This window comes from Spea bombifrons, chromosome 7 (genome assembly GCF_027358695.1).
Source record: "Spea bombifrons isolate aSpeBom1 chromosome 7, aSpeBom1.2.pri, whole genome shotgun sequence".
Lineage (NCBI taxonomy): Eukaryota > Metazoa > Chordata > Amphibia > Anura > Pelobatidae > Spea > Spea bombifrons.
This window is the reverse complement of record NC_071093.1, coordinates 14,016,703-14,030,804: the sequence shown is the minus strand read 5'-3', so window position 1 is coordinate 14,030,804 and position 14,102 is coordinate 14,016,703. Positions and strand designations below refer to the sequence as shown.

At 36.6% G+C, this 14,102-nt stretch overlaps 1 protein-coding gene across 1 annotated transcript in view; it reads left to right on the top strand.

Moving 5' to 3' along the window:
- The first annotated feature begins 1,363 nt into the window (after nucleotides 1–1,363).
- The window catches only part of ZNF385B (zinc finger protein 385B), a 155,808-nt gene continuing 143,069 nt past the window's right edge, over nucleotides 1,364–14,102 (top strand). Inside the window, exon 1 of the mRNA XM_053471017.1 lies at nucleotides 1,364–1,472. The gene's annotated coding sequence lies outside the window, so the exon portion shown is untranslated. The remainder of the gene's footprint in view (nucleotides 1,473–14,102) is intronic.

Here is a 14,102-nt window from a genome sequence, read left to right as displayed (position 1 = left end):
TCTGGAGCAAGGGAGAATGACATTGAAACAAAATGCGCCTTCCCATCTGACACTGAACGTGTTAATTCTTGTGGACTTCTTACAGCAGTACTTATCTGATTTTAATTTTACATAGAATTGATGCATTTTTCCTGTTTACCAGCTATTATCTATTTTACTTGTGCTTTTTTTTTTCTCAAGGATTTTTCTTATTATTATTTGTGTTATTATTTCACTTATTCCTCAAGGCCAGTCTGAAATGTTACCTTTGCAATCAGTTTTTTCCATAGTATTGTAATATGTCTAATGTTCTGCTGCATTCCTATTTTCCCTTGTTTCCTTGCTCAATAAAATCTGCACCCTTGCTACTTGACTCTTAACATGCCCCTAGAATTCTTCCTGTGATTACTGTTATAAATGGTTTGTATGTTTGCGATGCTTTACATGTATATACTGAAACAGTCTTGAAAATACAAATAAACTTTGCATGCTTAAAAGGGACACTGGACCCTTATCATATGATAAGAGTGCTGTACCTGTAAAGCTCTGGAGCTGCAGCTTCTACTGAATGACCCCCCCCAGGCTTCAAGAGTGCATATTTAAGTATTTACACAATTACATTTGTAAACACAGATATTTATAGAAATATTATTGTGTCAGAACACAGAAATATAATTACACCCAGAAATCATTCTGAGTTTCTAGAAAAAAAGGGGAATCAGGGGAGGAAATGGTGGAAGAATTCTTATGTATTCTTATCTAAGACAATCTCATTGGTATTTTAGGTGTTTACTTCCTATTCCTCCAGCCTGGGAGGCTGATCCATGTAAGCACCACACAGTTCATAATTAGCTTTCTTTAATCTAAGTAAAGTTTATCTTCAATCAGGTACCATTGGTTTGAAAGTTTTCTTGGCAAACAGCAATCTTTGTACTAAGACAAGGCTTCACTGAAGAGCAGAATTGTAACACTGACCAGGACTGTCCTTATTTGCTTATTTCTACTGTCTGATGAGTACACATTATTCCAGAATAGTTTCAAGATTAAAAATGACATGCATTAAGTCAACTATACAAATTACAATTATTTTATGTAAAAAACCTAACTATCCTACCTTACAAAATAATGTGATATTATTTATTTCATGTCCAAAGCATAAAAACATGTGCTACTTTACTTCCAAAAGCACTTGAAATGTGCGATTTCCACGCAGTTCACGAGGTAGCATTACTTTTACTGAATTCATCAGTAGGAGCCTCTGCAGGAGACAGCTGGAGCTGCTCTCTCTAGCCCATCACCTGTCGCCACTGCGCATGCGCCTCACTCAACTGGATCATGAGCTCTTGCGATGCAACGTTGTGAAAGAGGGAAAGAAAGATACTCGGCTCAGCGGGGCAAAGGATACAGCATCAACTGCCAGAGAGGCTGCAACTGGAAAGACACCTGCCTCTGCACTGTCTCACCCCACCGGCACTGATCTTTAACTGGCCAAGGTAGGAAGAGCCCCCCTCATCCTCTTATAGCCACCTCAGTACTTGTGGAATAAGTTAATTGTGGTGCTTTTCAGGTGGTTTGATGCATGTCTTCTAAATATACATTAAACAGAGTTAAAGGGCTGGCTGACAGCATGGCTACCTACAGCCATTGGTGGACTGCAACTCCCATCTCCCTCAGCCATTGAGCGTGAGTTGCAGAATTCCAGCTTTAATATTCAGTGCCTATGTATGTGTGTATAATTGCTCCTGGTTTACCAAGCTCAGTGTGTGGAACCCTGTGTATGTATAACATAGCAGGGATCCCTGGCAGATGGGGGAATCAATCCTGTGGCTGTTGTGAGTCACATGCTGTGTGACATGGGCTAGGGAGAAAAGTACTATATGGGATCTGTCAGGTGCAATAAGAGTTTGTCCCTTTGAATGCCCTGTGCTTAGTGCACTGACCACAACCTAGATTCCTCTTAGAAATAGGTTAAGACTGCATTGTAACAGACAGTAGTGCTGTTGCAGGATGGAAACTAGGTCTGGGATTGCTTTGTGTTGTAATATTAGTGAATTTGCATGGCACACACATTGACACTGCTGGATTTGTGCTATTTGCATGGTTATTGTGTGCTGTATATCATTGGAGATTTGCAGTGCAATGTGCATATCTGGATTCACAATACAGTGGGTTAATGTGGGATAATCTTCATTATATATACACTATATATATCACTATATATATATATATATATATATATATATATATATATATATATATATATAGGCACAAACTGTAATGTACATGAGATTACATTGCAAGGTACATTATATTATGAAATGTAGAGTGGAGTTATAGTGAGAGAACACAAATCCTTTTCCATGGCATGTCCATGAGGTTTGTGTTGTTATGTATGTGTGGATTTGCACTGTTGTGTATGATGGGATTTTCCAGTGTTGGAACTGGATACATTTAGTTTTTTTGTGGTGGCTTTATATACATACAAACAAAGCTTCACATTCTGTAATCTGTGTTAAAAGGGTGAGATTTAATCAGATAGAAACACTTTCTGACACTAGAATCTACATGAATGTAATACACAGTCCTGTTTGGGCAAATAAAAAGTTCTTGATTTTTTTGTTCTTGCAAATACACTGCAAGTGTTTCACATAGAAATATTTTTGGTAGGTGCTGGTGTTTTGTTTCAATCCATGTAAATATTTGATTGATTGATCATTTAAAGTAAAATCATTTTAAGGCATTCCTTTTGTCTTAGAATAGTGTAAAGAGATTTCACTTAAAAAGGAATGGCTTAAACAATTAGTTATATACACGGAAAATAGATTGACCAAGGTATAATGTGACTCAAATAAATAAGATAGACAATTATGTCTCTTAAAGAAGCACATACAGGTACAAAGCATGTAGATGTACCCGGGTAGAGACACACACAGGTAGATACACACAAGCACACACACCTATGTGGATACACACACAGGTAGATACACACAAGCACACACACCTATGTGGATACACACACAGGTAGATACACACAGGTAGATACACACACACACAGGTTTCGGTACAGGTAGTGAAGTTACTGTATATTGAATAAAGCGTTAAGCACAATTTGATGAATCCTGCTGAGCTGTGTAACCTTTAAAATACTGGGACTGACATTGCACATTTAGCGACTGAGGCTGGAATTAGATTTCTAGGACTGCGTGTGATCTAGATTCAAAGTGAGACATTTGCTGTGTGCTTCAGGGAGACTCGTTTTGAACCTTAAAATACTTCAGCAATAACCGTGTCGTGGTACCGTGCTATTTGAAGTTTGCTCCTTTTAGCTGGTGAATAGGCTTCTGTGCAAAGATAAAGATTTAAAACAGCAAGGTATACCTTTAAGCAGGATAACCAAGGGCAAGTATCTGAGCCAAGGGCAAATACAAAAGACAAAACCTGAACTGCCACATTTGCTTATATATACATCCTATATATATACATTATACATTATATATATATATATATATATATATATATATATATATATATATATTGTAAAACAATAATTTCAGGAAAGAATAACATATATGATTTCGGAAAATAGAAAATAGAAATGTCTGATTTGAATGTTTTCCCTAAAAGTTAGTACAATACAATGCAGTTTCAGAATAATGCTACTGTACTTACTTTTGCTAAAGAGTCCCAAACTGCTCTTGTACTCAAGGGGTTAATAAGAAAGCTAATATATTGTAGCTAATATGTATTGTATTAAGCGCTGCATAAACTGTTGGCGCTATATAAATAAAAGATCATAATAATAATAATATACGTTTCATTACAAAATTGGTGAGAACAATGCCCATAGTTGTTTTACGTTCTCCCTGTTGATAATGCTGGAAACAAAAACATCGGTTTGGCCGTGGAAAGACCAAATTCATAGTAACTGCTTCCGCTCCTATATATTTTGACTTAGTAATGACTTTCCTTCCAATGTCACATCGATTCCCGTTTTGTGGCACGAAATACGTGCTTGATGTTTACCCTAGGCGTTTTGGTTACTGATTTTAGAATTTGATCCAGTAGAAAGTTGGATATTTATAGAAAATGTATCTGTGATTAATTAAGGTCAGAGAGTCTTCTGCTATATTCAGTGCTAGGTTGACCGTCCTTGTCTGGGGTGCTATTAAATTTGTTCGATGTGTTGTATTGATGACGTGTGTGTTTGTAGCCATGCGTTTGGCTTCTCCCCCCCTCCCCAGCCTTCTCCTGGATATTTTTTTCACAGACATATTTTCTGACAGATCATAACATCTCATAACACATCAGTGAGCAAGTTATTAATTATCTATCCAGTGAAGTGATTATTATCTCACAGATGTGATGATTGGATTTGATAGAATTCATATATCTCACTTACATGGTAGGCGGCTTTATTACTAATGACACTTTAATCACAGGCATATTCTGTACGCAACAATCACTTCTAGTAAGAAAATATCCAGGCCCGTTGGTAACAGTGCTAGTGAGTTATTTAAATTATACATTGTGCATCGAGATAATTAACTCATCCAACTTTGATAATAAATATATATGTGGAAAATATGAAAATATAGGAGTCCTATTGAGGTGGGGATATGCAACCAAATTTTCTCCAGCGTTATCAAGCACGTTCTTGCTTGCGGAGCGGGGCAATGGGCACCTAGCTTGTCTTTTAAACTAAAAAACCTGGTTACGGGTGTGCAAGGCTATAAGGGGTAACTACCTCCCTGCCATCATGTGTTATGGCCTAGTAACAGGCCAACCTTATAATAAGGCCAGCATCATGGAGGTCTGTGATATCTTGACCTGTACTATGGACAAGGCAATAGCCATGGTACTAAATGAGTGTCCCCATATTTACCCCCGTGTGTTTGTAACATTACACCTAATAAGCCGTATACCGTATTCACTGTACAGTCCGGTTGCTCTGGCCCTAAGAACCGTCTTCCACTTGGTTGGAGATCCTATACAGTAGGCTAGGTTGCCTTCTGGTAACCTTCATGCTACATTTAAAAAAAAATAATTGATTTCTAATGATGTCTCCATAATGCAATGCTAAACCCCTACATTACAACAGCGTTAGCTGTCTACTCCAATATACTGCACATATCCAGATGCACAAAGGGGGTCCGTAGATTTATTCAGTCCTCTAGCAAAAAAAAGTATTGCGCAATTATTTCTGTAGTTTGGACCATTGTTCCTTTTTCACACATGAGCAGCATATGTCAGAAATGGCTTAGAAGCAGGCTTCTGCACGTCACTCCTGTGTTTTATAGTCTCATATTAACATGGTCCCGAGGAGATTAGACAAAATTCGCACAAAACATTGCACAGGAACTCCACAAGAAGGTCACTGCTAGTTTTGGATAACGTACAACTGTAATTGTGAGCCCTTTGTTGGCACTTGCTGATCTTCCTTGCGTGCACCAGATGGATTCATTAGAAATGGAGAGTGACTAAGCTGGTCCATACAGATGATATAACACTATGTATCAGTAAGTCTTAATTTCGTATTATTATTGTTGTTTTTAGTTTTATATATAAAGAGATATTTCAGTTATAATAACCGGCTGTGCAGGAATTAAAACCTCTCTCCTTCCTAACTCATTATTAGTTTCATTTTAATTTGTTTCATTTTTAATATTTAATATGTTCAATTTAATAAAAAAATCATATTTTCTTAATTTGCATAACAATACACGTAAATTGTGGGAGCTATTTTAGTACGGATCTAAATGTAAAGGCACCCTGGTGGCGATCACTCGTGTGTGAGAGCTCGAGTACTGCAAGGCTGGTCGGCTATGTATTTAGGATTTTAAGAGACAGCCTTTCTTTTTTGGAGCCAGGAGGGCATTCATCCATAGATTTCCCTATAAAAGAGATTTAGACACTAGCAATAATAATCATAGCCACCTGGCTGCCGAACTTGGACTAGCCCTCTCTAAAGTGACAGCCATTAGCTATCCATAGAAATGTAATTCTTCTGCTTAAAACAGTTGATTAGAGTTTTACAACCACAAATATTAGCTACTGAATTAGGCATTAACAAATCTGGGCAAGTACATTGCAGCCTGAGAGAAATATGGTCATTAGCCGTCAGCCGATGTACCTGTCAATAATTCCTGATTGCCTTTAATAAAAGTGCAGTCTTGAACTTAGTTGCGCAAGTTAGCGAGCAGCAAAAGCTATAGAGTTTAGCTTTCACAATAGTACATCCTTGATATTTTGCAAGGCAGTAAGTAGTTCCAATATACATTACATTTATTTATATTGCGCCAGCAGATTCCATAGCGCTTTTACAGTAAGGAGCAGTAAAAATAGCTTACAATCTATTCAGTGGTTGAGGGGGGAGTGAAATGGTAGCAGAGGACCGCTTGGATGGTGATGAATTGATAAAGTCTGGATGATCTGTAGACGTTGTTGGTCATTCAGATGGATTGGATATGATGTTGGAAATGTATGCTTCTCGAAAAAGCTGGGTTTTCAGAGATCTTTTGCAATTTGAGTACGTGGGAAAAGTCTGATGGAACAGGGTAGGGAATTCCAGAGAATCAACTTGATAAAGCCACGGGGACTGCTCAACAATGACAACAGGTTTGCTGTAAGCTACTCCCCAAGATACCACTGCCATTCTTTTTTAAGTCGTTGTCTGGCCAAACATCTGTCCAACCCCCACACACTGTCTTTGTATGTATGTGTATATATATATATATATTCAGCTTTTTTTTATTTGCCAACTACACTTCCATTATTGCAAACATGTTTACATACACCACACTCCAGTCGTTTCCAGTTCAAAAAGACTTTGTGGATTTTTCACCTTTTATAAAAATGACATTGAGGAGAAGATAATTATATTAATGGAGGACTATATGATACTGAAAGCGTCCAAAATGCACTGCCTCTACTTAATACTGCATTTAACTTTGTTGGAGATTAAAGGGAACTCATCCAGCAAAAGTGTAGAAGCAACATTAGCATTTTAAAATAGGGAAATATTTGCAATTTGTTCATGGATGCAGTTGTAACCTTGATATTTTGATACTTATGAATAAAAACATGAAAAGAAAGATTGATGAGGTCATCCACATGCCCTTTCAAGCAGACATCAGAACATTCTTCTGTTTCGGCAATGTCAAAAAGAAACCGGTTTGCTACATATATGATACTGTTGTTGTATGATGTATTATAGCCTAGTATAAGATGAAGTAGCATCTTTTAGTTTTTTTGAATTGTTTACATTATTAATGGTGATGAGGAATGCATTTTTTAGCTTTGTGTACCTACAACCATTGCTAAAGGGCTCATTCAATTCTGATAATGAGGTTTATCTACAATTCACTTTTTTGGAAATGTTATTGTAGCTATCCAGCATTTGTTTAGAAGCAAACCTATTAAGGGGGTCGTTGGACACCCTGTTTATATAGCATGGGTCTGAATTCTGGTTTGGCAGATTGATGTGGTTTACTTGTACCCTGTCTCATTCTAGAGCAGGTTAATTATCCTCACTCTAGTATAAGGTATCAAACTCCAAATTTCAAGGTTACACTAGATATTAAGTATATATCTACTTGAACACATATGTTTTAATCAATTTTAACCATTTTGATTGAGTTTCTCTTGGCCTTTTTGCAGCCTTCTAAGCTTGGAGTTCGGCACAGTAAACACTGTGCAGTTTCGAGTGTAGCCCTTAAAAGATTACGCACACCCTGGGATTATTTGTGGATCATTGAATTAGTAAAGGGCACTTGACCATTGTATGCTGGCCTTTCATCCTACCGGATAATGCTTTATTTTGTAACGCGTTCCTAGCTCAGTATCTGAAATAAACCACACCACACAATAAACCCCTTTGTTGATGTAGACCTCACCTCAGATAATTTAATACCAAACACATTTATTTTAAATTAACAGATGGCGTGTATTTGAAACCGATTGTGTTATATAGCATGGGTAATTGAATTGTGCACACAACTGGAATTTGCCTCGTAGCTATCAAAATGGTTAATTAACAAATACAAGAATCAATATGAATTGTGAACTATATTAGATTCAGTTATTTAAAAAGCATAACAACTGCTAAAGGTTTCTGATGACACAAGCCCATACATATTTGCATATAGTCAATAAATGTTTCCTTTGGAGTAGTGAATGCAGGTATTAAGACTATTTCATTTTTTTCAATCTGCATTATTAATGTCCATCACTAAGTAAGATAAAGTACTTCCCTTAGTAATGTATTGAGTAGTTCTAAGCATTCAAAAGAATATATTTTCTATGGCAGACACTTGTGATTTATAACCACATCATGCGCAATATCAAAGCATAACGAAATAATAAGCTATATACTGGACAGTGGACAAGGCATTTTTGTTTGTGGAGTAGAGCTGCAATTTACTTAACCCCTTAAGGACAATGGGCAGTTCCTAAACCCATTGAAAACAATGCATTTTGAGCCCGTACATGTACGGGCTTTGTCATTAAGGGGTTAAAATAGTGAGATTCTGGATACCTTGAGGTGGTAATGTATTTCCATAAGCTTTTCTAGAGTTTAAACAACAAGCAGAATTTAAGAAATCTGACAGTATTTTAGGGTGTGCAATTTCTATTTGTTTTATCATCATCATCAACAAAATGTGTAGTTTGCCTGCTTTGTTAAAGTGGTTCCCAGCAGTGATGCATTTAAGGGGGTTGGTGCCCTAGGTTGATGTAGGGCAGCGCTTCTCCTCACCCGCCTTACCAACTTTACTTTATGTGTTCTTTTTTCAGCCTTAGGTCAAGCAACACAAGGAACGGTTAATATTTACAAAAAATATATTTAATGTTTTCTTTTTTGTTCTGTAAATATTTTCTTTTTTGAAGCGCGGGATCATAAAGGTTACCTATTTGTTGTTGGGTTTTTTTGCAAGATATTTCCTTTTTTTCATAATGAAACATTTCTACTTTAAATTCTACTTTACTGTTCAAGCCTATGTCCCACCTCAAAAACGTTATCAGCGTGTGCAATGTGTTACTGCCACTGATTGACAGCTTGAGCTGCCAATCAATGCCAGAAATTTCAGTTCACGGAGTAAGACAGAAGATTTTAGCTGCAAATTCTGTGTCTGGCAGGTGATACTTTAATATGAATTATTTTATAGTATTTTTTTGATAAAGGGAAGTGTAACTCATTTCCAGATAGTATGTTGTCCAACTTTTTAGCTCTAGGCATGTGATAAATTGTATAAAAAAATGTAACTTTGTAATGGAGCAGCATTCTTTCATTTTGGGATTTCTGTTGTATTTTATATGTATAACATATATGTTTTTTTTTAATCAAGATTCTTTCTGGATTCGCAAGTTCTATTATGAACCAACTACATTGTATTGCTGATATTGCATGGGTTATTTCTTGAAACACTACATACATTTAGTAATTGGCTGTATCATAGTGTTCATATACTGCAAGCTTACAAAAAAGAAAGTAAGTCTCCTAATTTATTCACACACAACAGAAAACATACTGTGGTTTCTGAAAGCACATCTGGGAGAACCTAGTTAAGCTTCTCATTACCTTGTCGAAGCTTAACAAGTAACTGAAGAAGACGTCTAATCACTTTGCTATTTAGAGAGACTGCGAAACGTGTATGCTGCATGCTGAGTATTAATCATGTTTGAGTGCTAACTTTGTTTGCCTTTGTTTGTGAACTTCAAGCAAATATTTACTTGCCAATAAAAGGTACTGGTTTTGTTTACCAGACCTTAGCAGTAATACGAGTTTAGGTCACAACTGGCATAAATGTTCAGTTCTACATGTACAGTTGTCCACACATAACATAATGGTTCATTGTGGCCAAGTTTATTTTTAATTAAAACAAATAACGCAATATAGTTTGTGAAAAAATATAAATAAATACTACAAAACTGTTTCATGCAAAATGTATTTTATTAAACATTCATTAACAGGACATTTGACACCATTTGGTTTGTAGATCCACCATTAACTCTACTGAATATGATCTCCTAAAAAAAATTGTTATTGGGGAGAATGAAAATTAAATGATGCATTAGTTGGGTTTGCCTTACAGTGTCCTCTGGAATATCCTAATTATTAGAGGGGATACCTAATCGATTACAGTCTTTGAATCCTCAGTCCGCTAATTTGGAAGTGTCTCGCTGACAAACCTCTCCTTTTGATCTTAATGACGATGATAGCATTTGGCCAATGATTAATGTCAGCACTGCTATATTAATGTAGATCTAAGCAGCATTAAGAGGGAGGAATGACTGTTTTTTCCAAGGTTGGTTATAACTAATATGTTGGAACTTTATAGAAAGTACAAATACATACACACGCATGTGCTCACATACCCATGTGTTCATTGCCACAATCAGTTGCATATCTATTATCATTTCTAAAGACAATTCTCTTTCAGGGTGTTTGATTAGGTTTGTCTAAGAGTGTGGGGCTTTACTAAGACTTTTTTTTATTTTTTGCTGTGACTTTGGGACCTGTTATAGAGATATATATATATATAGATAATTGGGCATGTAGTGACCAGATGGTAGTCCCTGTTGTTTATTTACATTTGATACCACTTTTGCTTTTGTGTCATATATTTACTTTTTCTCAAAAAGGTCATGGCTGAACAAATAGAAAGCGTTCTTACTTGGAAATTAAAATGAACATTTTCATCAACTATTTCCAACAGGCTGCTGTTTAACATTTTGGGTTCCACTATTTACCTCCTGCTGTGTTTCACGGGGGGGGGGGGCTTTTGAAATCGATCAAGGAGCAATTTTTTTATTTTTTTTATTTGACATATCAATGCGAACATGAAACACCAGTAACATGATATACAAATGATCCAGCTATGGAAATGTACCATGGGTAAATTATATATACGTATGCGACACCGAGTAATTTTCGTTTACAAAAAAACAAAAACGTATTGCCCTTTTTGTAATTTGTCAGTTAATGGATGGCTATACTGGCAGTTCTTTTTATTTTCATTTCACAATGACAGATGATATAGAGATCCAAAAAAAAAAAGTTTATTCAGCAAGCACGAGATGATGGCAATGCTCAGATTAAGGCAATTTTTTTTACTTCTCATCTTTTGGGTAAACATTATAAATTTTAGTTCAATGTATGATTTGGTTGATGCTTATTTTCATGAATTGAAAATTCACTTGCCATCTCTATATTTTTATTGCATACAAAAGCAGTTATTGATTTATTGTTACATTAATGTACAGAGTACAGCATATAAACTGCAAACATATTCACAAGTATAAATCAAACCTACAAGAAAATAAAAATAAGTGGCATAAAAGTCTGTATATATAACCTTTTTATGTGGTCTCTAGTGTGTTTTAATACTCTGAGTATTATCCTGCTGAATGTTACAACATAAAACTGATTGAAATGTGATAACCATGGCTGGTTTTACATTTTATATTTTAGTACTCCTTATTATCCTAATTATTTGCAAGTGAACAGATTGTTTAGAACCAGAGATATGAAGTTTAATTTAAAATGAGTCATTTAGGCATATCTTTTCCAACACCATTCTGTAATAGATTGGAAATAATTGATAACTCCTGTTAGGCAAAAAAATAATACATTTTAGGACCCTACTAACCTTCTGGTGCTAATTGCCTGACTCAAAACATTTGTTCTGTACGTACTGTGCTGTTAGAGGAAAAAAATAACTAAAGCATGTGTTTATATAGCTATTAAAATAATATGATGCTAGTTATTGGGTTTTTTGTCATAATTAGAGCTCAATTTTATGTGTTTTATGCAGGGTTTGGTAAGGTGATTTTTTTAAATTTAAGGTAGATCAAAGAGGGGAAGGGAGAAGGTACAGAAAAAAAGAAGGGCCAACAGCCATCAATACAATAATTATCGTCATTCACTGAAACAACAGGTCAATAACCCTTGATTCACATAGCTTTGGTTTAGAGGAAAGGTTTGGAATGTAAAACATGATAGAATATCAACAATCATCTGTACTTATACCAAAAAATAAATCACATGCAGAAAACATTGATACAAAAAAATTTATATACAAAGGTAGATCACCCATCTGAAAGTATGTGTGGGGGGAGATACACAAGGCGGATTGCAGGTGGGTCTAGTCAAGGTACTCAGTAAGTCGTTATGGGGATGTGTTTCGTTGTGAACTCCAACCAGTGGTACCAAGTGTTCGCATCTCTCCCTGTCCTTTGTTGAGTTGGAGGATAAATCTTCCAATTTTCTAATTTTTTCCAACCTGGAGATCCAATCTGTCACTGTCGGGACTGAGATCTGTTTCCAGTGGGCAGAGATAAGGTTCTGGGATGCATTAAGTAGGAGACTAAGAAGACATTTTTATTTAGAAGGAGATGGAGAGTGTACTATGGTGGAGAAGCATGTAGACTGTCTGAAAGGGTGGTGGCTTCTCAGTGAGTTGGGATATAGCATGGTGGATATTGGTTAGGTCATGTTTTGTACTAGATATTGTTTGAATACAAGATATATGTTTTCCCCCCATCAGAGATAAAAGCTAATTATCAGTGGTCTACCAAGTTTGGCACTGCCTAGGCCTAAGCCTCCCCCTCTGCATCGCTATCCTTACTACAGAACGCTGAGATATGATGTCATATCCTGGCACTTTGCCACTTTTAAAGGATGTGCGGCTCTGGGTGGAGATCAGGGCCGGCCCAAGGCAAAATGCCGCCTGGGGCGAATTTTAAAATGCCGCCCCCCCCCTTATCTACCCTTCCTCTCCCTCCGTCCCTGCCGCCCCTCCCCCATTATCTACCCTTCCTCTCCCTCCCTCCCTATTATCTACCCTTAACCCCCCCCATTACAAGCCGGCACCGAGACCGAACAGGGAGACTCACCGCAGAGGAGAGAGAGAGGGGCGCCGAGCGGGTACTAACAGCTTGGTAAGCGAAAACCACTCTGCGCCCCTTTCTCTCTCCTTTGCTTTAAAAAAAAAAAAAAAAAAGGGCTTGGGGCGGCAAAGTGCCGCCCCTTCAAAAGTGCTGCCTGGAGCGGCTGCCCCACTCAGCTCCATTGTCGGGCCTGCCCTGGTGGAGATGATCCATTAAGGCTGTGCTGATATGTTATAGTCCTCCAAATTATTAATATGTTATTAACATATATGTTACCGTTATAGTATAATAAAATATTAAAATGCGTATGCCAATATGGACATGTCTACGACATGCTCCTAAAATACAAGCTACGTAAATATTAGATCCCTTAACAATGATAACCATCGTTTGCTGTTCTCCTGTTTGCCTATTGTACGCTGCTGCATATATAGAGAATTGTATATATATATTATATTTTATATGTATTCATAGTAATTCATAATGACAATATAAATGTTCCTACAATGTTGTTTTATTTATAGAGAATGTTCATATTTGATATGTATCTGTTTTTTAATGTGCTGGTGAATAGTACAGGATTGATCTTTGTATAACATGCTCACAGCGGGGAATGGTAAATGATACAGTCATCCATTCTACTTCAAACCAATAGCTGCCAACATCATATACATTCCTATGCATACATATACATATTGTGTACTTTGCAGAATCATACACATTAGTGGCTTCAATATTTATTGCACGTTCCTAGTTTTTACTAAGACGTCAACAAATTACTTCTTTCCATTTGTTTTATCAGCTGTACAGTTAACGATGAAGTTTGCAGTCGCACTTCACAAAGACGCTACAAATTCAAGACTGAACTGTGATTTTTCTGAAGGATCAGTTAAAAGTGACATCATCTTTAAAATGTATATCTTATTTGTTGTTTTAAACATGTGAAAGATGACCTGACGCGTAGCTGTTTATGGCTACAGAACATGAACAGACCCAGACTGGTCATTGGGAAAACCAGGCAACCTTGTCACCCACATGCCACAGTGTGTGGCTGCAGACAATAATATGTAGCCTGCATGTCTAAGAGTTACCAGCCGCTGGTTTGTTGGTAAAAACAAAAAAAAAAAAAAAAGGAACCGTATATGACTTCACGCCAACAATAAATGAAATGATGGGGAACTAGAGGCTAATAGAAAAAAAGTGCAGTTATTTTCGGTACTTACAAGTGGGGAGCATAT